The sequence below is a fragment of the Lonchura striata genome, chromosome 3, assembly GCF_050655825.1.
Source record: "Lonchura striata isolate lonStrDom1 chromosome 3, ASM5065582v1, whole genome shotgun sequence".
NCBI lineage: Eukaryota > Metazoa > Chordata > Aves > Passeriformes > Estrildidae > Lonchura > Lonchura striata.
In genome coordinates this window covers 58,539,981-58,563,023 of record NC_140705.1, presented here as the reverse complement: position 1 = coordinate 58,563,023, position 23,043 = coordinate 58,539,981, and the positions used below count along the sequence as shown (strand labels likewise).

General features: G+C 36.0%; 1 protein-coding gene across 6 annotated transcripts in view; it reads left to right on the top strand.

Moving 5' to 3' along the window:
- LOC110476021 (uncharacterized) overlaps positions 1–23,043 on the top strand; it is a 212,573-nt gene that overhangs the window by 92,112 nt on the left and 97,418 nt on the right. Inside the window, exon 4 of one of the 6 annotated variants that reach the window (XR_014954270.1) lies at positions 20,547–20,644. The exons of the other annotated variants lie outside the window; for them this stretch is intronic. The gene's annotated coding sequence lies outside the window, so the exon portion shown is untranslated. The remainder of the gene's footprint in view (positions 1–20,546; positions 20,645–23,043) is intronic. 6 annotated transcript variants of the gene reach the window in all.

Sequence of the window (23,043 nt, the reverse complement as noted above, 5' to 3'; positions counted from 1 at the left end):
TAGATATTTATGTCTGTACAAACTAGACTTAGCATTGCTTTTACAATCTGAATAAAACTTCCACTCAGTCCTCTAAGATCCTTTTAGCATCTTGTGATACACTGGATGCTACAAGTCCATTTTTCATCAGTAATTTAGCTCAGGTATCAGAATGTTCCACTTAATCACAGTAAAGTTTGTTTTTGCTGAATTATGTCACTGCCGCATACTCTGTCACAGTTTGCTTCAGTTGATGAAAAATGGCTTGAATCTTACATGTTTGGGTGAGCACAGAAAGAAATATACTGCTATATCTATAATATATTGAAACAAAAAGCATGAAACTTCTTTTGTCTTGGAGGTTAACATAGCTTAAAACCTATGATGTTTTCTCAGTCTTAAACATGTATTTATGTTCCACTTGATAACCAAAAGAAAAAATATTAGCCCATGCTTTTATTTGTAAACTCACAGCTTTTTGATGAATTTAATAGGTCAACAGAAATTACAAATGGCAAGCAAAAGTTATCTCATGTGTGTGAAATGGCTAATATATCATTCAAACCAATATGAGAGAGTTCATTTTCCTCTGTAAGTTTTCTGCATTGTATATATTCATGGTATCATAGACCATTTGATAGAAAAGGAACTTAGGATTTGCGACTATTTTTCTCTTGTTGCAAGGCATTAACATGACTTTTTGTCTCTAGTAGTTGTTTGCCTAACCTGCTTTTAAAGATTTGCAGTGCTTATTACTCCACATGACCCATTGCTTCTTTACTCACATATATTCAATCACTGGCACAATTAGAAAGGTTTCTCTTGTGTTCTTCTTTGCTACCTCAGGCTGCATTCACCCAGCACAGTGAAAACCTGTGTTCTTCGTGTTTGTAGCAGATATTTGTCTTTACTAGCATTTTGTGTTCACTGAAGGAGTCTCCTTCTCTGGCTTAGATTTACCTGCTCCTTGCTTCAGTCATTGTCCCTAGGTCATGTTTAGAAGCTCCAGATCTTTCTTGTTGCTCTCTTCTATGCACTCTCCAAGTGGTGAATGCTTTTAAAATGCAGAACATGGTTCTCAAGCTGAGATCTAACCAATATTAAACCAAGTGAAAGGGTATTGCTTCATGAAATTGTAAATTACATTTCTTGGCACTCTGAAACGATATTTATCTTTCTTGCTAGGTCATTATTGATGTGTTTAACTTGTGGTCTGAAATTACCAAGAGCCTTTGCCTTTGCAATGTTTGCTTCATTATTTACTTTGCTTTTATTTGTGTTGCTGACTGTACTTGCAAAGATACTTTACTTGTACCTAGCAAATAGCATAGTATTTAGGTTACTTTTTCACTTTCTTAAGAGCAAATTACTCTCTAATATACCTCTCATGTTTTCAAAAATTATGTCCCATACTAAATCAGTAACTGTAATATTTATTATTTAGGATGTTAATGAAAATGTTGCAGATTCTGGATTGAATAGAACACCTGTACAAACAGGTACTGTCTATACTTCAATTTTGCTAAAGAATTATACATGATCCCTTTTCAACATAACTATGAAACCTGTAGTTATAGAATCTAGTGCATATTATCTTAGGTTGATACTGGAATAATAAGGATTGGGCCAAAGGTATGAAGGGCAAAATATACTACATTCTTTCTACTTCTTCCACAAAAGCAGTTTTTCTGTTGACAAAAAAATCATCAGGTTTATCTGAAGCAATTTCTTTTTGGCATCTCTCTTGATTTTTAGTCCTTCAGTTTTATTTTGGTTAGTGACAGTCATTCTCGTCCATTATTTGCATGTATCTTTCTCTGAATTTAAGTCAATTGACTGATATATAGTTCTTATCACCTGTCGTTTTTTTTTTTTTGTTTTTTTTTTTTTGCAAAGTCCCCATTGTTACCTGCTGTTACCTCACCTTTCTTACATTATGCTGATGGTAACTTTGAACGGCTCTGAGATTTGTTCACTTCTTTAATTTTCCTGATATTGTGCCTAGCAAACCTGAAACATTTCACTTCCATCTGAAATCTCCTACCTATGCTTATTTACCTTAAGCCAAAAATTCTCTTTAAGGATCTGTCTAAAGTTTATTTTAAAGATTCTGTTTCCATGACACATTCTTATAGATTTTCCTCTGTGTTAGGTAACCTTTTCTTTGGTATGTATAACTATCTCTTGATATCTTAAATGCCACCTGTGAGATGTGCATCAGTTTGTCCCCTGCCCTTTTTGATTTGTCTCTGTATGCACACAGTATTTATCTGTAAGTTTTATGTAATCTACTCTACTTTCCACTTTTTGTACTCTTCCTTGAGTTTGAAATCATGGAAGAGGATCGCTACAAGTACAACCAAATGTTCTTTCTCTAAGGTATGTCCTCTTTGTAGGAGGATCCTTCAGGTTATTAATAAAATCCTCAAATTCATATAACCTTGTAGTTGTGGCAAAACTTATGCCTTTCTCATGCATTTCAATAGTCCTACAATTCTTACACTTTGTAATTGAGTGGAGACCTTTTCATGTCATGTATTTCCTCCCTTATTGACCTCCATCTCCTGTGGAGATTAGATGACCTTTTGTGTTACACTGTGTGAATAACCTCACGAAGCTGCTGCTATGCCAATCAGATAAAATATTCAGAATCTGATCTTTTCTAGTCTTTCCCTCTCATTCACCTTTTATTTATTTTTATATGTCTACACATGTGTAAGATCTTTAGCAGTTTGACACATTATCCATTTTATTCTGCCTTGATACTTTTACAATTAATCCAAGAACTTTCCTCTACTTTTTATAATCTGTGCTGTCTCAACATGATCATAGTATCTCTGTGAAATGCAGCATGCTGGTACAGAATTTAGGCTTATTAGCCTGGTCAATATAATGAAATCTCTGTGATACTCTGGTATGAAATTAATTGCATAACTTTATGCAATACACTTGTCTGAAAGTGAACTTGACTCAGAGTGAACTCTCCTAATTTAGTTGATTGTCGTCTTGTGGCTCAGGCTTGAATTTTAGCCATTTAAATATAGAACCAGCCTGAAATGTCAATAAGTAAATGGGCAGGATAACAAGCACATGTTTTCTTAATGTCTTAGAAATTTTAAGTAAAACAAAGGTCAGGATTTATTTCCTGGTAAGTGCACAAAGAAGAAGCCTCTTTAAAAAGTCCTTGAACAGAAAAAAACTTTTGCTCATTGTGAATCAAAACTAATTAGTTTTATAACTTCCAGTTTGATTAAGAACAATGTAATTTGTTCCCAGGAGCTTCAGTAATAGTTTTTTTCTTCCTCTCTAAGCCCAACAATGTTAATGTTGCAGCTATTGTTTCTTAATTTTACTCTCATCTTTACGACACTGACTAATCATCCAAACTCTATCTGCTACTGTGCCAGAGTCTCCTGGGTAAAATAACAGTGCCAGTGCTTGATAAGTGGCTGTCAGATAAAGCTCATGTTGGTTCAGGAGAATCTGTGCCAACTGTAACACAAAAAGTAATGAGTAAAGACAGAAAAAATATATTAAAAATATGTTAAATTTTTAGTTATTTAAGCTGTGCATGTTCACGTAAATAAAATGTTTCAAGAGGCAATGTATACTAATTTTATTTGCAAGTAAGTGAGACAGGAATTAAAAGAATGCTATTTTTCTATATATCAAGAGACCTTTCGTGATTAAGCCATTTCTACATATAGCAAGTTTTCTATTTATAAGAGATGTGTTGGTAATAAAAACTACTTTCTGACTGGAAGAAAATATATCTAATTTAAAAAAGAAGACAAAGGCAATAAATAAAGATGTGGAGATGGAATTGCAGTGTCTAAATGCTCTTTTTTAAGAGTGTCATGGTTAATCAGAAAGAACTGTTGCTCAGGGAGAAGATTAGGGTCTGTTCTAAAAAAATCTTTCTTTGGAGGGAGGACGGATATGAAGGGGGCAGTGAATTGCATTCTGTACATGGACAGAAAGAAGATAACTTCATTCACAGGATCTTATGAATCCCTTCTTTTTGACAGCTTTGCATAGAGCTAATGAAGCTTTTTAATTCAGTATATATGCCTTTGTTAGAGAAGATGCATGCACTGAAGGCACATTGATCATCCTGTGCATAAAGGTCACTCAGTTTAGGACATTTGTATATGTACATCAGGACATGTCTCCTGTTTTGACAGACTTGAGAATAGGTAGCAAAAGGAAGGAATGGAAAATGACAGCTATGAAAGAAAAAGTTATTTTTGAAAGGTTTACTTTAGACTTTACTTTATTCTTCAAACATGGGGGTTAATCATTGTCCTTTTAATAGCTGCTCTTCAGTCCTATAAGTAAAGAAGAGGAAGAGAGAAGGAAGTTTCTGCTCTAAATAGTGATGCAATTAAAGAATAGCAAAGTTTACTATGGGAAGGCTTCTCTGGAGTCCATGTATGTTTTCAGCTAGCAGAGGAACAAGCTACATTTGTTTTGGAAATGTGTTATGATATTTTCTCAGTTGAATTTTAAAATAATTTGATTTTTTAAAATCAGGCAAAACTTCTGCACTGGTATGAATCAGATCCAGATCTATCTTTTTAAGAGTGTGAAAAAGCTTCAGAGACAACATTTGCTTAACCTTTCACATGCTGTTGTGGAAAAGGATGGTTGTTTTTCTTCATCACCCAATGTGCTAAATATTATAAATTTAAATGTTATAAATATTTATTTTGAATTCAGCTGTCCTACCTTTCTTCAGATTAGCCACACTGACACGTATATTACTACATAGTTGGGGCAAGTGTCATGTTGGACAGGTCAATAAAATGCAGTGAAGCATGTGACAATAGTCCATCATTAGTTGTTTTACTACTGTATTGAAGCATTTGACTTGTTTGCCTGCAAGGATAAAATCTCATCTAGGCTTAACAAAGGTTTTATTTAAATGCCTCTGGGGTCAAGTGTGTGTCAAGATAAAGTTCAACATCTCTATGAAGTCATCTATTTTCCATCAATCAGTTTGACAGCACTCGGCTCCCTCCACTAACACTTTTCCCTTGCAGTCTCTGCACATATATTATTAAATGTCTTTACTTTCCTCTCTCGTGTTAATAACTTTTCCTATCTTTTCAAAATGTATTAAAAGTGCAGGATGAAGGGTGCTACCACGTTTGTCTGTAACCTCTTTTGCTGGCAGATTTTGTTGTTACAGTTGTGGAAACTTTCATAGGTCATGTACCTGAAATAGCAGTGAACCCTACTGTCGTTGTGTTGCACATCCTTTGCACCATCTAAGCCAACACAAGGATGGAAAAAGGGGCCCTCAGGGGGCACCTTCACTTAGTGAAGGCCCCCTTTGTGTGTGTGCTCATGCTCATGACACATCCTGGTTCATTTATGATTGTACAAAATGTCTTTATAGCACTTGGAAGTAAGGTACAAATTGGAGTGAACATCAGAATATTTTCTATCCTCTTTGTTAAAGACAGTTTTCACAGTGGTAGGAGGTTACCAGCTGTAGCCCCTAAAATCAAGATTAAATCTATTTATAAATATATTTTCAGGTTGTATTGAAAAGCAAAAGAAGGGTGTCATGATCCCATTTGTAGGTAATACGCTGTTTTTTCAGATAGTCCATTGGAGGCAGGTAATGAAGCGAGGCATAAGTTTCTTAAATCACTGTCTGATAAAATAGCAGGTGAAGTGCAATGATGAAAAAATGCAGAGATGATGGAACACATCCTCTGGTAGCTTATCTATCTGTCTATGAATATACACACACATTGCATCCAAAGCATCCCAGTTTCACAGATTTTGTGATCAGTATTCTGTTCTATAGGAAAAATATCAAATTTTGACAAAAAGGGCTGTACTTGTTTTTCTTTGCTTTACAGACAGAGTAAAACTGATGCTATCTAATTTACTGCTAACCAGTACTGACATAATGGTGTAAATCTCTTTATAGTAATTCTTTCTGTAAACTTTCAGGACTCTGAATGTTACATTTCTTTTCTTGCTCTATGCTATTTGAACCAATGGAAATATTTTATTTAGATGAAAGGCAACAAAGATCGTGTAGTTTTCTCCTTTCTGCCACATTCTCTTGAAGGCAAAGCTACTAAAGTCCCTAAGTTTGGATACTGTCTCAAGTCAGGCCAACTGAAAATAAGTTGTTTGCATTTAACAGAACCTGAATAAACTAGAACTCAAGTTCAGTTTCAACTGATTGCCTACAGTTCTGCTATCTACTTTGATCACACTCTCCCAAGGAATATGCTTCTTAAAGTAAATAATGTCTGTATTATATAAGGAATAGTGCCATAATATGTTTTTAAAGTAATTTAAGTGGTTGAACAGGATCTGGCTGTTGCAGCCACACAACTGCTATTTGCTCTCCACAATGTCTAGAGGTGACAGATGGAAAACTGAGTATCAGGAGCCTGGTGATGCAGCTCTGACATAATTCCCAGTGGAATATGTCCCTGCTGCTCTTGACGTACAGTTTCTTCCTGCCTTTGTTTTACACTGCAGTATGAAGTTTACTCTGCTGATGAGCAAATGTATTTGAGTGATTTTTATTTAGGATGAAATCTGTCCTGTTTCTGTCAGTGCACCTAAGACAGGGTCTGCAGAGTGTGATAAACTGGAACTTGACAATTTGATATTGGATGTCATTAAATTGTATTTTGCTGATTAATCCTCCTGTCTGTCAGTAAAGAATACCATCTCATTTTCTGTCTAATTGTCTAATAAAGCAAGAAGATTTTTATAATATCATTTATATCACTTCAATAATTTGTATTCACCAGTACCATTTTTTCCTAATATTCTTCCAAAATTTAGGATCTTAGTCTCCCATTTGTTCTCAGTCTGTTGCACTTTCTTCATCTTATGGGAAGCTTATTCTTTAATCTAAATGTATTGTGTACTGTGTTGTGCTGTTCCTTTAAAACTTGAGTAACACTCAAAGAGGAATCATGAGAGGAAAAGACAAAAAAGTTATAGAGATATGGGGAGAAGGATAAGTAGATAGCAGCTTTTCAAAATCTTTTCTTAATTCATAAAAGTATTTTGTCTGCAAGAATGAAAATAATCTCTTGTGAGACTTTTTACTAGTGTCTGTCCATAATACTTACTGATGAAGCACCTCTTAGAAGGTAGGAAATAGGCATTGGAAAATGAACTGGGTAAGCCAGAGCACCACTGTTATTATCAGTCTGTGGAAAATGTGCTGCCTTGTCAGAGGGAGTGGAAAACAGTAAGCTCATTTTCATTCAATCCCAGTAGCTCAGAAAATTACTAATATTTAAAAAAAAATCAAATACAGGACTGAATGGAATTTTAATTTAAGATTATTGCAGATGCAGATTCTCAAATGAATGTTTTCTATCCAATTAGGTGCCAGGAAGCAAAAAATCTCACTGAAAATCTCTGTGGTGAATCAGTGTTAGACCATGGCCAGAAATACCTCTGATAATCTTGAATGCAATGATTAATGTACAACTTAAGAGGTGACATTTTATGTCAAAAGATAAGAGTCATTTTAGTGTATCAGTGCCTTTTTGGCTCAAATCATGGTGATTAATTCCATTCTCCTGGAATGCTTCCAGCTATCTCAAGTGAGTGCCTGGTTCTTTCAGGAGAAATACTGAAGTAAATCTAAATAAAGTATCCAGCTGAAAAAAAAGTATCCCATTTCAGATGGGACAGAGTTTTTAAAGAAAGAGAGAACATCTTGACCACTGATTTTTTATTTGACAAACTACATAGTCTGAAACGATAATGGATTTCATTGACATTTAAGTGCACTACTTTCCAAACCTGAATTCTAACCATCTGAAGGGATAGAAGTATGTAGAAGAACTGGGCCATGTGTATGAAATGGAGAATGCAGAAAACCAGAAATCAGAAAGTAAAAAAAAAAAAAAGGTTGCTGTAATGGCAGAAAAAATAAGTGGTCATTGTGTCCCTGCTGAATTCACATGAGAAAATAATCTTCATAAGGAGATGTTCGGCCCAGAGGAAATGCAGATGATGTTATAATTAAAGAAACACACAAAAAAATGCACAATATGAGTTTATAATCTTGCTAGTCAGGATACTATGATTACTCTGGCCCTAGAAGCTGCAGCATAACTTCTAAGATAAAGAATGAAGGATGCTGGTGATATTCATAGTGAGCAATGTATAAGACCGGCTGTGCAAACGAATTTTCAGATATTTTTAATGTCCTAAAGGTGTTGGATGAATGCAAGTATGCTGTTCTGTTACCAGAACCCACAGCCAGCAGGCATTTCTATGGCATTAATCAAAGATCTACACAAAGTGAGCTGAGAAGGAGGTCTAAAAGATATAATTTAAGTTTGATGATGAAATGTAGTAATTCTTTGGGTTTGACCAGAGGCACCACACAGCTAAACAAGGCAGAATTCAAACTTCAAAGACAGAAAAAACTATGAGCTTGCTGGAGAAGGAAGAATAGTTTGATGAGCTGAGCTCCCTGTATGCAGTTTGATCACTTACCAGTTCTATGCGTGTTGTATAAACTCACATCTTCTACATTTCAGTATTTGCATTAGGAGATTGTTCTGTCTATTCTGTGTAGACTGGAAGATATAAAAAGAATTATTTACTTCAATGTGCTGCAAAACCATGATGTTGTCCACAAATATGTGTGGGCATGTCTTTCTTGTACACCATAAACTAAAAATTACATTCTCTAAAAGATGATGAGAAAAAATAGGCGTATGAAGTATATTTATCTGTATAATGTGTATAATGGTGTTATATTCACAAATAACAACATAAACACATAGAATAAATACAAACACACACAAATATAACAAATATAACATATAATATGTCCAGTCCATCTGGTTCTTTGTGTCTTGTATTTGCATCAAGTGTTGAAAATATGGGCATATGTTCCTCTTCAAGTGAACAGTTGATGTAGCTTATAAACAAGAGAGACTCAACAGAAAGGGACTCAGAGCTGTCAAAGTGTGTGGAAATCCATAAGGCCTGTTCTTACAGTATGACACAGTGCCCCAGTTACAAGGTTTTTCTTCAAAAATGTATTCTGAAAAGAAAAAAGAAATTAAATAAGATTTAGGACATTCTTTATGACACTCTATAAATGATGTCATGTGATTGCTCAGACCACTTGCTTGTGTCTCCTTAATATCAGGTCATAAAAGATTTGCTGAATGGTGCAAAAAGCCTCTGGTCCCTTCCATGAGGGATATTTTCATTTTGTCCTCCTTCCTTTTTCTACACATTGCAGACAAGCAGGAAATTGGCTCTGCTGTAGGGAAAGGATCACACCTCAATGACAGAGAACATCAGGAAGGAGGAGAAATATATCCAAAGCACAATCCTATGGATTCTTTTGGGGAACAGGCAGGCAAACATGCTTCCTGAAATACAAAGAGGGAGAAAATGTGGTGAAAACGTACCAAGAAAAGGTAAATGTTTCCACATTTCCTAAAATCTGAGTGTAGGATCATGCCTTAACAAGCAGATATAGTGGAGACAGAGAAGAAAAATAATGATATATCAGTAAATAGTGTCGAGGAGTTCCCTAGGGCTGTTTTAGCATTGAGTGCTATCAACTTGGCTTCATTTCCTGTAATGCAGTTTGGCAGGTAGAGTACATTTCAAACTCCAACACATGCATAAGTTTATGCTCTGCTGGGTTTTATATGGACTTTAGAGACCACAGAGGGCCTCAATGCACACAGGGTATTGAGACAGCTGGGGAGATACCAGCATTATGATTTCAAGAGCCAAGATATGAGGTCTGACTGAGTCAGCTATGCAGCATTTGCTGGATTTAGGATGATGGAAGATACAGCAAGCGCTGATATGTACTGATACTCTTGATTCCCTCATGATCCCTGACAAAAATCTCTAACTCACAGGCCTCATGGCACATCCTAAGGTTATGCGGAGAGAGGACAGCGAACTGTGTTAGCTCTTAAATGTTAAAACATGTAACTTCTCTAGTTTACGTAACAATATGTGTTCATGGAGTCAGAAGGCAGATCCCACACCTTCTGAAGCCATTGGAATGTTGTCGCTCAGAGAGGCTTGTATGTCTAGACAGGTGGCCATGAGCACTATGGTTTAAAATAGCAACACTCTAGATAATTATGACATCTTTTCTCAGATCAGCTGATACAGAAATATCCTGATTATCCTGCTTCAAATTATATCCATTGTATAAAACTATATTGAAGATACCTGTCAATATAGGCAGAAGGAGTAAAAATATCAGATTTTATCTCTTAGAATACATAATTGTAGAGTTAATGTGAATCAAGAGTCCCTTATAAGTTGCACTATGGTCACATGGTAAGCAAAGTATGAGTTAGATGTCTTATCTATGTCCCCATGAAGAGCATGTTTTCAGAATCTTTCCTGCCTTGGTTTTGGCTGACCTCTGTTTTCAGCTTTACTTCAGTGTGGGTTAGCTATGGGTTCATGGTCACTAGGAGGATGTATGCCTTTGGCAGGGAAATGTCAGGGGGGTGTGGTCAGTGCAGAAGTAGGCAACACACCTGGTGGCAGCTGGCTGCGTTATGCTGCTTCCACATCAAGGCATCCCTGCTTGCTGCTTACCATCCCTGGCAATTAACCTCTTTCCTGTATGGAATCTTCATGTTCACAAGAGATGTGTATTCCAGAAAACTTAGCACAAGCTGGTATTTCATAAGGATGTGGTAAACCAACAGACATTAGAGGAAAAAGCCTGTGATTCTAATTACAAATATGATTAGCTGCCTAAAATATTCCCCCAAGGACAGTTCAAAAAGTTTGCTTGCAGCATTACATGGCTGGATATATTTTTCTTCAGCACATGACTGATCACTAGGACTCAAAATATGGAAACATCCCATTCCCCATCAGTCTAGTTGTTCTTTCTTCACAGTTCTCTGTGATGCTTGGCTCATCCTGCAGCTATATGTGAGCCATTTATTACATGCAGTGTCTTCCATTTCAGAAACTGGGTATTCACTATCCATTTCCTTTTGAATTCTGCTCCTTTTCTGAGTTAAGTTGAAACTTAGCCTCATTCTTCCTACTGGATTAAGCCTTTTACAGTAACAACCTCCCAGCTGAGCAGCAGTGCCACTGGAGACAGCTAGCTGCCTTTTATATCCATCATTTCCCATTCTTCACCTGAACACTATAATGGCAAAAGATTTGCCTTATGTCATACTTTTTCTGAATATTTTTTCCACAGCATTTGCACTTATACATGCTGCCACAAAACTTTACTTAGTGACTGCAGGCTCACAAGTTACTGGCTCAGCTTTTTGTTGAATGACATTTCAGTTGCTGACTTGCACATTATGGGTGCTTGATGAGTTATTTCATTAATGTCAAACAGGTCATGACTGAAACATTTTCTAAAATCATTCTGTAAAATCACCCTTAATCAGATGGGCTTTTTCTAGAAGGCAGTAGATATCCTGAATTGCCAAAAATTACCATCTATTAAATCCCAACAATACACTTCCAGCTGAATTCTGTCAACTGTGACTCTCATCTGGGAAAGTGCTTCATGTCACTTAATAAGGAGAATATGTCTTCCTGAAAAGTACCATTTCTTCAGCCCTATCTGTAGCTTTGTGCCCTCTGATGCCCATGTTACCATTCAAGATGTATTTTTTCAAATAGGAAATTAAGGTTATCAGTGTATTTAGTCTAAACTTCGGAAAATATCCTGCCAAATATTCTATTTTTTACTGTGTTTATTTCTCTCTCTCCACCAAATAGCATTTTTTCAATACACAAGGTGTTTGAAATTATGATTTTCACAATAAATTTAAGATCTCAATACTAAAAAATGCTTTATTTTTTATCATTCCTGCTATGTTTTTGTTAATTTACTATATAAAATTAAAATATTGTTTAAGTAACTGCAGCAGCTAGAGCAAAGCAGTGATTAAGTTTTCTCTCAGGTCAATAAACCTGACCAAAATGCATCTACTAATAGGTATGTGCATGAAGTGTGTTAGGTTTCAGAAGAGCCCAGCCAGTACTGGGGGAATATTCAGTTTCCTCATGAGAAATACTAGGCAAAGATATGTTATTATTAAAAGTTTGTGAGGAAAAGCCTGTTTCACATTCCAGCAGTAGTTTAGACTTCTGAGTATTTAAATTCTCAGCTGCTCTTCAAGGGAAGATAAAACTTTGCAGTGGAATATTCTTCTTTCTAATTGAGGATATTTTGTGGCTTGAAACATCATAATGCTTGGAATGTTTTGCTAAGCTGTCTTTATTTAGACAGAATCCAACCCAGAATGCCAGCTGTGCAAAATTATTAACACATCCTTTAGTTTGTGGTGACTCATTACACAGGGGCGACATATAAACAATTACCCTTGCCATTCTGTTCAGTTTAATTATGCCAGATTTGATGAGACTGGTTGTTGCAAATGAGAACACAGGGACAGCAGGAATCTAAAACTATGGGAGAAATGTGTGCATATTAATATAACTTCTACATATGATTTTGCTGAATGGTAAGAGCATTTCTATAGTGTTTTGCCTATGTATTGCCTTCTCTACCTGACAGTTTATGCAACCAGACTATGTGAGCCATTGGGCTGCAATGTACAGCATGCACCTTTGAGTTAAACTTGCATTAAAAAATATTAAATTGTGGATTGTCAAGGTAATCACAAGTGATACAACCATTTATTTTCAAGAGATGACTAAAAGAGTAGGCAAGCTATGCCTACGTGTCAGTCAGACTAATTAAAAGGACTTGCTGCTGGGTTTATCATGACAGGGTAGAACAATTAAGCCTCTGCTCATGCTTTCAGAAACAGATAATTCAGATAATTCCTGATACTCCAGATAATTCAGATAATTTCTCAGTTGAGTAAAAAAAATTTCTTTGTTCTACCTGATCAGCAGTGATATGCAAAGACTCTGAAAATGAAATGTCAGGAGGGCTTAACCCTTCCTGAAGAAAACTCAGCATGACTGTTTACTTCCAAGTCTTTAGCTGACATTTTCACCAGATCACCCAATGATACTTTTTGTCCAGGTTACTTTCAACTCCTGGCCAGTTAAATGAGAATTCAATGGGCTCTTATGTCATGTTGCTAAAGGTTAGGAGGAATCAGGCTTCATTTTTTACTGCCTAGCACTCTTTAAAATAATTCACATCTGTCTGAAAGCTTTGATGAGAACTCTCCAAGATATCAGTATTTTGTTCTCTATTTCTACATGTACTATGCTCTGTATGGACAGTAGGATGATAAAGAATGATGTCCTTCAGTTCTAATGTACAGATAATTTAATGGTATGTAGGTAATTTTTACTACATTTTCCATTTGTTTATACATGAGTAAGAATTCAGATTAAATTTCTATCAGCTTGAAATAATAAATTATTATAAGTGGAATTATATTTTTATGGTACTTTTCTGGGCATCAGGAGACTTAATTTCATTGCCCCATTCATTCAAAAAAGGCATAAATCCATGTGGGATACCTTTGGGTACCCTATAGCTTTTGAACCATTCAAAATTTCTTTTGAATTATTTTGAGAAGTTTCTATTAGTAAGACTAATACATGGATGACTAATCAGACAATACATCAGAAAGGAGTTTTTCAGCATGTCTTCTCCTCTGTGCCTCAAATAGAGTGGCAAAATGGGGTAAAGATCAAATATAATGATCATATCATTACTTCTGCTCATTGCATTCCTTTCCCTCTATGCATCATCCTTTTGCTGCACTTTGCAAAAGCTTGTTCTCAATTAGGATGTACATTGCTATATTAGTCCTTTATCCATACTAAGTCAGTGTGTTCCCTTAATTATATCTGATCCTATATCACTGCAGCTAAAGAGGAGCTGTTACATGTAGGACAGTTCTAAGTCTTCAAGCCTATGGAAATCTTTATATTGGATACTATAACTTAATACTATACAAACTTTACACCTTACTGGTAAAATAATCCAATTAAAGCCTTCTGTCTGTCACCTCCTTAAATTCCAGCATAAGCAAAAGTGTATATCCATTTTAGCTCAAAATTCAGGAAATGGTTGCTGTGATACTTCAGGCAACACATTTAGTAAGAAGGCTTACATAAATCTGACATCCTTCTAGGCATTAGAGCTGTCTGTCCTTTCATTTAGGGTCAACTAAATCCCATTAAATTGCTAATCAGACAGTCTAAGTAGTTGTGATAAAATCCCTGTGCTGATGCAAAAGAAGCTACAGTCACAGAGATATCTGAAACAAAGTCAATGCTAGTTAGAAGACAAGATGATTTCCACCGGAATAAAATGAAAAGCTAAAACCTTCTGTTAAAAAAAGAGAAAAAGAAAATTTCACAGTCTAATTTTTCCATCTCCTCACTTCTGTTATTCTGTTAGCAATTAATCTCTTAACAAATGTTTGGCTGTTTACTCCCTAGACCTGCAAGCAGCCATCTGTTTCCTGTGCAGATCAAAGACAATATGCAAGTACTTCCTAAAATATACAAAAACATGGATAGCTTATATTGGTATAACACAAGCAAACAAACAAAAATTTTAAAAACCCAGCAGAAATACTAAAGGATCAACTAATTTTCATTTGCATGAAATTTACTTGTAAAAATAAGTTAAAGTGCCAAGTGCTTACTTGTTCAGCACTGAAGAGATTTGCAATAGCCACAAAAACAAGTGTGGGCCAACCAGTTAGACATGGCCAAATTGTTTCCACAAGATTTGGAAGTGCCAACATGCTTAATAGTGTATTCATCAGATATTTATGAGTACTCGTGAAAGTTTCTTTTATTTCAGATACAAATGTGTTGCTATACATTTCTCACATCATTTTTCTTTATTGTTATTTCAGATTTCTGCCTTGAATGTATAAGAATAAAACCTTTAGTCTTTCTCTGCCCCTACAAACCTTTGTTTTTGCATTTGGTTTAGCTCTCCCTCTTACTTCTTTTTAAATTGTATTTATTGCTCGTTATACAACGTTTAACTTCTTGGCTGTTACATGCTAATGTAGATGGTTGTGGAATTGTGATAATGATTATTCTGTGAGCAGTAGAACCGATGAAGCCTGGCTTCCTATGGTTGGAATTATTGCTGTTTATGGAGCTGCTAATGCCACATGAAGTTTTCATGCTGCTGGAGTGCTCATACTAGCTCTCTCTTATATGGCTCTTCAATGTCTATAATAAAATTCATACCGTGCTCTTTTTCTTTCCAGGGCACTAATAGGGTCATTCATCCAGCCTATTTTCATGACATTTGTAGGTTGTTTATTATGCCTTTGAAGCTACTGTTTATTTGTCAAATCAGCTGGAATTGTCCAAAAGGTGTTAAATGGAAAATGTGGATAAACAGAGAATTATGTTTGCATATAAAAGCACATGAAAAGTACTATTTCTTGAATCTTGTAACTTTTGACAGCTGGACAAAAAATGCAATCTAAGTCAATATAGGGACTACATTTTCCACAGGTATCAGCTTTAGAAAACATGGTGAAAAATGAAAAAGGGTTGATCATCTACCTAAACATAAGAATCAGATATTATTTTAGAAACTCAAGCATATCCTTGAGCAGCATATCCTCCAGCAGCCTTTCCCTAAGTGTCTTATGTAGCATCTGTTTACAACTGCTGCATGGCTGTCTTTGATAGCCAGGTTATCTGAAATAAAATTAAATGCCTATGTTTGGGCAATTGAATCACTCCCTTAGAATTCTGGTTCTTCAGGATTGAATATCTTCATAGACATAATGGTACCTCTCTAACTGTGACTGTTATGGAAATGACAGCAGTAGTAGTCAACATAAATAACTTTTTCCTGCATCATCCCAACAGGGACATTGCATTTGAGACTTCTGGAAACAAGGATTTATGGATTTTATACCCAGGCAGCATAAATTGCTGATCCTGTTAATAGCAATTTTCTGTCCTCTTGTGCAGTTCTTAATTTCTTCCCTTTCCATCAAGGCTTTCCTCCAAAATTTAGAGGACTTTAGTACAGGAAAATTTGCAAATCCTCTCCCTTAGGCTGAAAGTAAATAGTGTCATCCATATAGGATAGTTCCTTATTTATTATCTCTTCAGGTTTCAAGCAACATGACTGGAGTGAAGGGACATTAATCAAGTTGTCATCCTCCACTTTTCCCTCAGGTTTGTAAATCACACCACCATTGACATAATTAATGTCTTTTCTTAGGCTAAGAACTTTCTTTGGAGCACTCCAAGGATGAGGTGTGTGGAGAGTCACTTTGCTAACTCTCTCTATTTAAATTTCACCTAAAAGAAAAAAAAAAAATTGAAAATTGTGGGCATTCAGATAAAAATGGAGGCATCTTTTTCAGAAGCAAAAGAAACTCAAACAAAATAATGCAATAAAGAAAGCTGTCCTTCTTGTTGAAATGGTTCTCCTGCGGGAAAGAAGATTTCTGAAATCACAAAGGAAGAGAAAAAGGAACAATAACAAAATGATTGTGACTTTCCAGGTTAAGAGGGTCATCTCTGTGATCATTGCCATAGATATGCTCTGGGTAAAACTTGTAATCCATAAAATTTGTAAAAGGCCTGGAACCCAGCACTTCTACTTGCTCTCTCAGCTAAGTGCTTTAGCTTGACACACTCAGTTCTTAGTGGTTATCTGTGCTGGAGCCATCTGACATTGGCTCCATCAGACTTAGGGGAAGCTTCTATCAGCTTCTCAGAGAAGCCAGCTCTATACCTCCCCAGTCCCCAGTACAAACACCTTGCCAAGTAAACCAAATGCAGCTGTTGAGGGACACAGGCCTACCCTGAGTGCATCATTGAAGAGGCAGTTATTGTACAAATTTTTCTGAAGCAAACTCAGACTTGACCCTTACAACTGTTTTTGACCTTGTTGTTGCATCAGTGATACCCAGTGATGCTCTTCGGTGCTCCTGTATCCATTTATATTTGGGCTGTCATTGCAGAGATTTTCTTCATAAAAACCACTGAAATTACATATTTGAAAGCTATAATTCTCACAACCATTTTCTCATATTCAGTTGCTTTCATTCAGTTTTCCAGGTTTGCTGATAAAATGTGTTCTGCTGATATTTGACCATATTACATCATTATTCTTTACTGATGCTTAAAGAACTTCTTCAATTGCTCAAGATGTGCACTCTCAGCCAATGGGACTTCCAATGCTTTATTGTAACAAGAGGCTGAAAGTTCATGAGTCTTTGTTTATCTGTTCTTATGTTTAAAAGATCATGGTGACCAGGGGAGACACCTGAGGACTGGAAAAAAGCAAACATCATTTTTGTCTTCCCAAAGGACATGACAGGGGATCTGGGAAGTTACAAGGCAGTCAGTTTCACCTTGACCCTCAGGAAGGTATAAAGCAAGTAAGCCTGGAAAACACTTGCAAATACATGAAAATTAGGAAAGTATATGGGCATAGTCAGCATAGATTGATGAATAGGAAAGCAACATAACCAATCTGAAAACTTTCTATGATAAGATGACTGTCTTGATGGATGTGAGGAGAACAGGGGATACTCCTTATATTGACTTTAGCAAGGCTTTTTGTCTCCCATAACATCCTCATAGACAAACTAACAAAACATTGACTAAACGGAGAATGAGGAGGACAAAACTGTGCAGCTGCACTCAGATAGTTGTGATAAGTGATGCAAAGTCCCGCTGGAGACAAGGAGCTATTGGTGTGCTGCAAGGCTTGACTCTGGAACCAATACTGGTTAGCATCTTTGTTAATGTCCTGGTGAGGGGACAGAGTATTCACAGCAAATTTGCAAGTGATACAGCATTGGAGGGCTGTAAGTTTGTGTATTAATTTGGAGCATATTACAGATGCAGTAACAGGCAGGATATATTTACTCTGTAGCAAAGATGATTATTTGAACAGTTCTCATAATAGGCAGGCATATAGGCAACAGCCAAAGGAATAAAAAGATCAGAACAAGTTCTAACTCTCATCTTACGGTCACTTAACCAAGTACTTGAAGAATTTTACTATTGGTATTGTCAGTTTGAGCTTTGGGGCAAACACTGAGGGGCCCTAAGGACAGTATTATGTCCCGTAATGGCTATATGTAATTGCTATGGAGGCATTTTGGACTAAATGTCCAGAATGCTTAAGATTCACAAAGGATATTTTTGTATGTCATTTGCATGTATTTGACTGCATCAAAAATGGTTCTTAAAACTGGAATGAGCAGGTTGTCTAAGATAATTTTCTCAATGCCTCTTGAAAGTGCTCTTGGGGAGAGAGCAGGGAAATTACATTTCAGAGCCAATCAGAAGTCCAGCAGTAGCTGTACACATGCTGGGCATCAACCCTTTACTCAAGTAGTTGTACTTGTACTTTCAAATGAATACAGAAAAGAGAAATAAAGCTGTTATGAGAAACTAAGATTTCCATTTACAGTCTACATAATCCTGCTGTTTTCAAATAGTAATTTTAAGTAGTTGTTTTCTACAAGGACATATAGGTCCTGCTACGATCCCAGTAAAAAATTAACTTAAGTGCTATAAAGTATCCTTTAAAATATTAGTATCCTTTAAAATAAAGAAGGAAAGAATACAAATAATCTTACATCCATTTAAATGCTAAAAATCCTTAGTTGTGCAGCTTTTAGTAGACCTCTTCTGCTGTGTACACACTGTCCAAACCCTGACCATGGGAAGAGTGACTCCCTTTACTATAGGAATTTATTGAATAACTGCGTTCATGATTTCTGCTGTCAAACAGAAAGGATGCTCATGTAATGTTTTGCTGCACTTCTGGATAAAGTCAGGAACAGGAAGGTGTTGCAATTGCAGGTGCCAAGCAGGAGCAGCCTGTGGCAATAAGGCAGCTGATGTGATCCTTCAGCTAAGTGCTTTGTGCAGCCCAGCACAGGCTTGAAGGCCACTCTGGATGTGCAGCACAGCAGGGCGAGGACTGGATGTACTCAGATAAACTTTGCTGATCATTAACTCTTCCATGTATGATAGTGTCCCACTTGGGATCATCACAGTACTATCTTTTAAACATTCATCATAATTTATGCAAAAATAATTTAAGAGACTTATTATATTGATTCTACTCAGGCAATGCCTGTTTCATTTTGCTGAATGAGTTTTGCTGTGCTGCGTTGTATCGTATACAAATTTCCCCAGCTACTCCTTTTTTTCTTTAAAAAGATTAGCTATTCTTTTCTAATAAAACATGTTTATGAACTTAGATTTACATTCAATATTTTTAATTGAGTTTTAAAAATGTAAAACTTTCAAAAGAAATAGTTAGAAAAGTAAAATATCAAGTGCTCTAAAATGTACTTGATTTCAGTATTAGGTTGACATAATATGGAAAGTTGTACTAATTGCAGGCTATCTTAAACACTTTTATTTTTCAAACAGTGACAGGTAGTTTAATTTTAGCTGTTGTAAATTAAAATGTTATTTTGATATACCAAATATATGAAGTCTTAGCCTGCTGTTGAGCAATTTCATAAAAAACATAAAGAAACAAAAGTTATCAATATGAAAAAAAAAATCTTGGTTGCTGTGAATCATTAGAGATTCTCAGTCATTTTGAAGCCTGGTAATAAAGTATTTCTGAGGTAAACTTTCCCAGATGTTTTGTACTTCCCATATGAAATATTCATGAAAGAATGAAAAAGCACCCTCAGTCAAGATGTATTAGGTAGTCACTACTAATTGCAGTAGACATGTTAGTTCTTTGTTGCACTGAGAAAATCTCTCCAGCATAAAGTCAGAGGCTTCTAATGGAAATCAGTTTAGGTAACTTAATTTTGGCTTTTTTAAGATTTTTCTTAAAAGCTGGGAAGAGTAACAAACAAAGAGATCTAAGCAGGCAGTGGAAAGAACCCTGGGCAATCGGTTAAGATAACTTTTTTAAAACATCTCTATTCTGAACACAGGACAAAGCAAGGAAAGCTTGTGCTAAGCCAAGCTAGAGACACCAAAAGTGAGGCGAATGAGAATTTCAATTGTCACAGTTGGATTTTTTGCCACCATTGAGTCTATGCTGTAAAACCTGAACTGTGAAATGTTGGTTTAAAATAGAGACCTTTCAGAGGCTAAGGGAACAGGCCAGTTGCTACAGTAATGGAAGGGCTCAAGCTGTGCTAAACAAGGTGAAAGCACAAGATTTTATTTGCTATGAAGGTGATTGCAGAAGTGATGAAAACAGATAAAAAGTAAAAACTCTAAATAGTAGAGCTGCTGTGTATTGAGCAGGAAATGGTATGGTGGTTTGCAAATAAAAGTCACTATGAAGAGTTGAGAGTTTACTTCAGGTCAGCTTGTAGATTTGTGGACTACTTGTCAGTTTTGAGACTGCAACTTGCTTCAAAAAATTACTATCTTGTGCAGGAGATAATGGTGTAAATATCTGTGTTTGGCTTAGTCTTTGCTTTTTTCTGTTGTCTGAGACTCAGCAAAACAACTGGTTGCTGAAATATTGAAGGCCATAATTACACTATTGTGCTTTGGTATTGTTTTCCTGCCTCTCCTGTCTTGATTTTTAAGGGCTGCAAGGGGCTCAACTGTCAAGATGTTGTCTTGACTGCAGTAATTAATCTGTTTTGCAGCATCCAGACAGCTAGCCTCTAAAGAGGAAATATATGAGAGGATGCTGGTGACTAAGTTCGATCAAGTGGATGCCTTAGTTCTGAGAGCTTCAGCAGAGGTACCATTTTGCTTCATTATGCACATAAACAGATACCTTGACTGAATGGCCCTGCCCATCTTTTGACAGTGTCTTTGCTGGCAGGTGGATGGTGTTATATCATTGGGCCTTAAGACAGCAAAGGAAAGAGCATCAAGACATCAAGAAGTGGTGCAAGAGTTATTCATTTGACTTCAGTTTAGAAAACTGAGCATTCACTCCAAGTATGATTGATTATTTGCCCTGTTTTTTTTAACTCAGGGACCAGATCTCCTTCAGAAAGCTGGAGATCATGAAAGAGTTTTATTTGTAAAGCCATAAAGATGATGGTTTGCAAAGTTGTTCAATCAAATCAAAACTTCCACAAGAAGGTGCCTCAAAAGAGATAATTGTAACATTAATTTTTCAGGCTTCTGCAGGTACTATGCTTTAAACAAGCACTTTCTTGTAGTACAGGAGGCCTGGAGATGTGCAGAACATCAACATTAAAAAGAGCCAACAAGAGCCGACTGTTTGTGGAGGTAAAATAAAATACTAAAGTTATTCTTTGGATCCTCAGTAAGAGGAATCATCCATTCCTCACTTTTAAAGATGTACTTCATGGATGATAAAAATACCCCTGGAAACCAATCCTTTCATCATCTGAAGCTTATTTTTTCATTGACACATCAGAACAAGAGGAAGTGTCATTGTTAAGAGATTACACATTTGTCATATCTAAGGAAGGATCAAAAGCAAGTTACAGCTCCTTCTGGCTTTCTCCCAGGCTAGAGCTTTCTATTTGCAGAAATGTGCAGAAATGTGTTCTATTTTCAGAAATGTGCAGAAAGCTGTTTCTTTCAGCTTACAAAATAGACATCTTTGGTATATGAATCAAATTAAATAAACAATGGCATCCCAATTTCCTTTAGCAGAACGTAATGACTGTGAGGAGGAAGCTCATTATTAATCACCTAAAATAATGTGAAAGAATGGCTTTCTGAATGGAGAAACCAAGGAGCAACTTCAGAGATCTGAGTCAACTTCAAGTCCAACATTTTTTGATCTATGGCTATGTCTGTATTGGCAAGTAAGGGAGAGTGTGCAGCGAGCAGTGGTGAGGACTGAGACAGAACTCTGATTTTATGTTGTATTCTTTTTTTTACTTCTGTATTTGGGCTTACGTCCCCTATTTTAACTCTAGTCATATATCATGGACTAACTGCATTAGCAGTTGGAGAGCATTAGTTGTGCTCTTGGAACAAAGTTTACCATTTAGTCTCACACAAAAGAAATTAAGTTCATGCACTCTAAGACTCACTTCATGAAGTGATTTACCAAAAAAATAATAATGCAAGTGGATCCATTGACTTCTGCAGAGAGAAGTCACTTCTTTCTCCTCTGTAGGGTAGGTCTTGCACAGATCAATCCTTCCCACAGCTGCAACAACCACAGTAATGGTGGTAGAAACTGACTGTGATAGTTCAGTCTGGAAGAGCCAGTCTTCAAGGCTGGTGTGCAGGTCCTTGTTCCCAGCCTACTGCCTTAGGCAGTCGCTTCCTTATCTTATCTTTCTAACCAAGGTTGCCCATGTAATTGACTTATTTTTATAACTCAAAGTAAATAATTGGATTCTTAAATCAGTACTGCTGTTGTTGAACTGATAGGAAATGTAATAATCCATATAATTTATAGTATTCTATATAATTTTATGAGGGTTTGCCTATCTTCCCTGGAATTATGAAATCAACAGGCTTTCAGTGATTGTCTTGAAAGGTCCAAAGAGCAAAACCCATCCTTTCATAGATGAGGTAATTCCGTTTTATTAGAAACTCATCATTTTCACCTTTATACAGATTCTTATGGTTTAAAATGTTCAAACATATCAATATTGATTCCCCAAACTCCAAATTTTCTGAACTTCACAGGTCAAATATTGAGTTTTGTTTAATATTCACTTGAATCAAATCCTTCACTAAAATATTTGGTCAACATTCCTGTTACCTTTTAAATTTAAATTTCTGTATACCTCCAGACATCTAAGTTCTCTGTAAGCATAAGTTTATCACAATGAAAGCTTGTTGACACAATTTATGTATTTTTTTTAGTATAACTGAAGTTATAGGTTAGTTTTTTAAAAATTTGTTTGAATTTAGAAAACAATCCCTGGTCAACTGCAGTTCAGATATTTCCATAAATAGCCTGTTTAGTAATATAAGTAATTTGTTTCGAGTTGTGTCTGTATTTTTCACTAGTAAAGAAGAGTGAGGTACATATTGTGTTTTTATGGAGTTTATAGCCATATAAGTTATACAGGAGATATTATAAGTTGATCTTATTTATCAGCTAAAGAATGGAGTCTCTTGAAGTCTCCTACAAGCATTGGTTTTGTGGTTTTATTGAACAAATAATTTTGAGATGTCAGGTCCACAGAAGTGGTT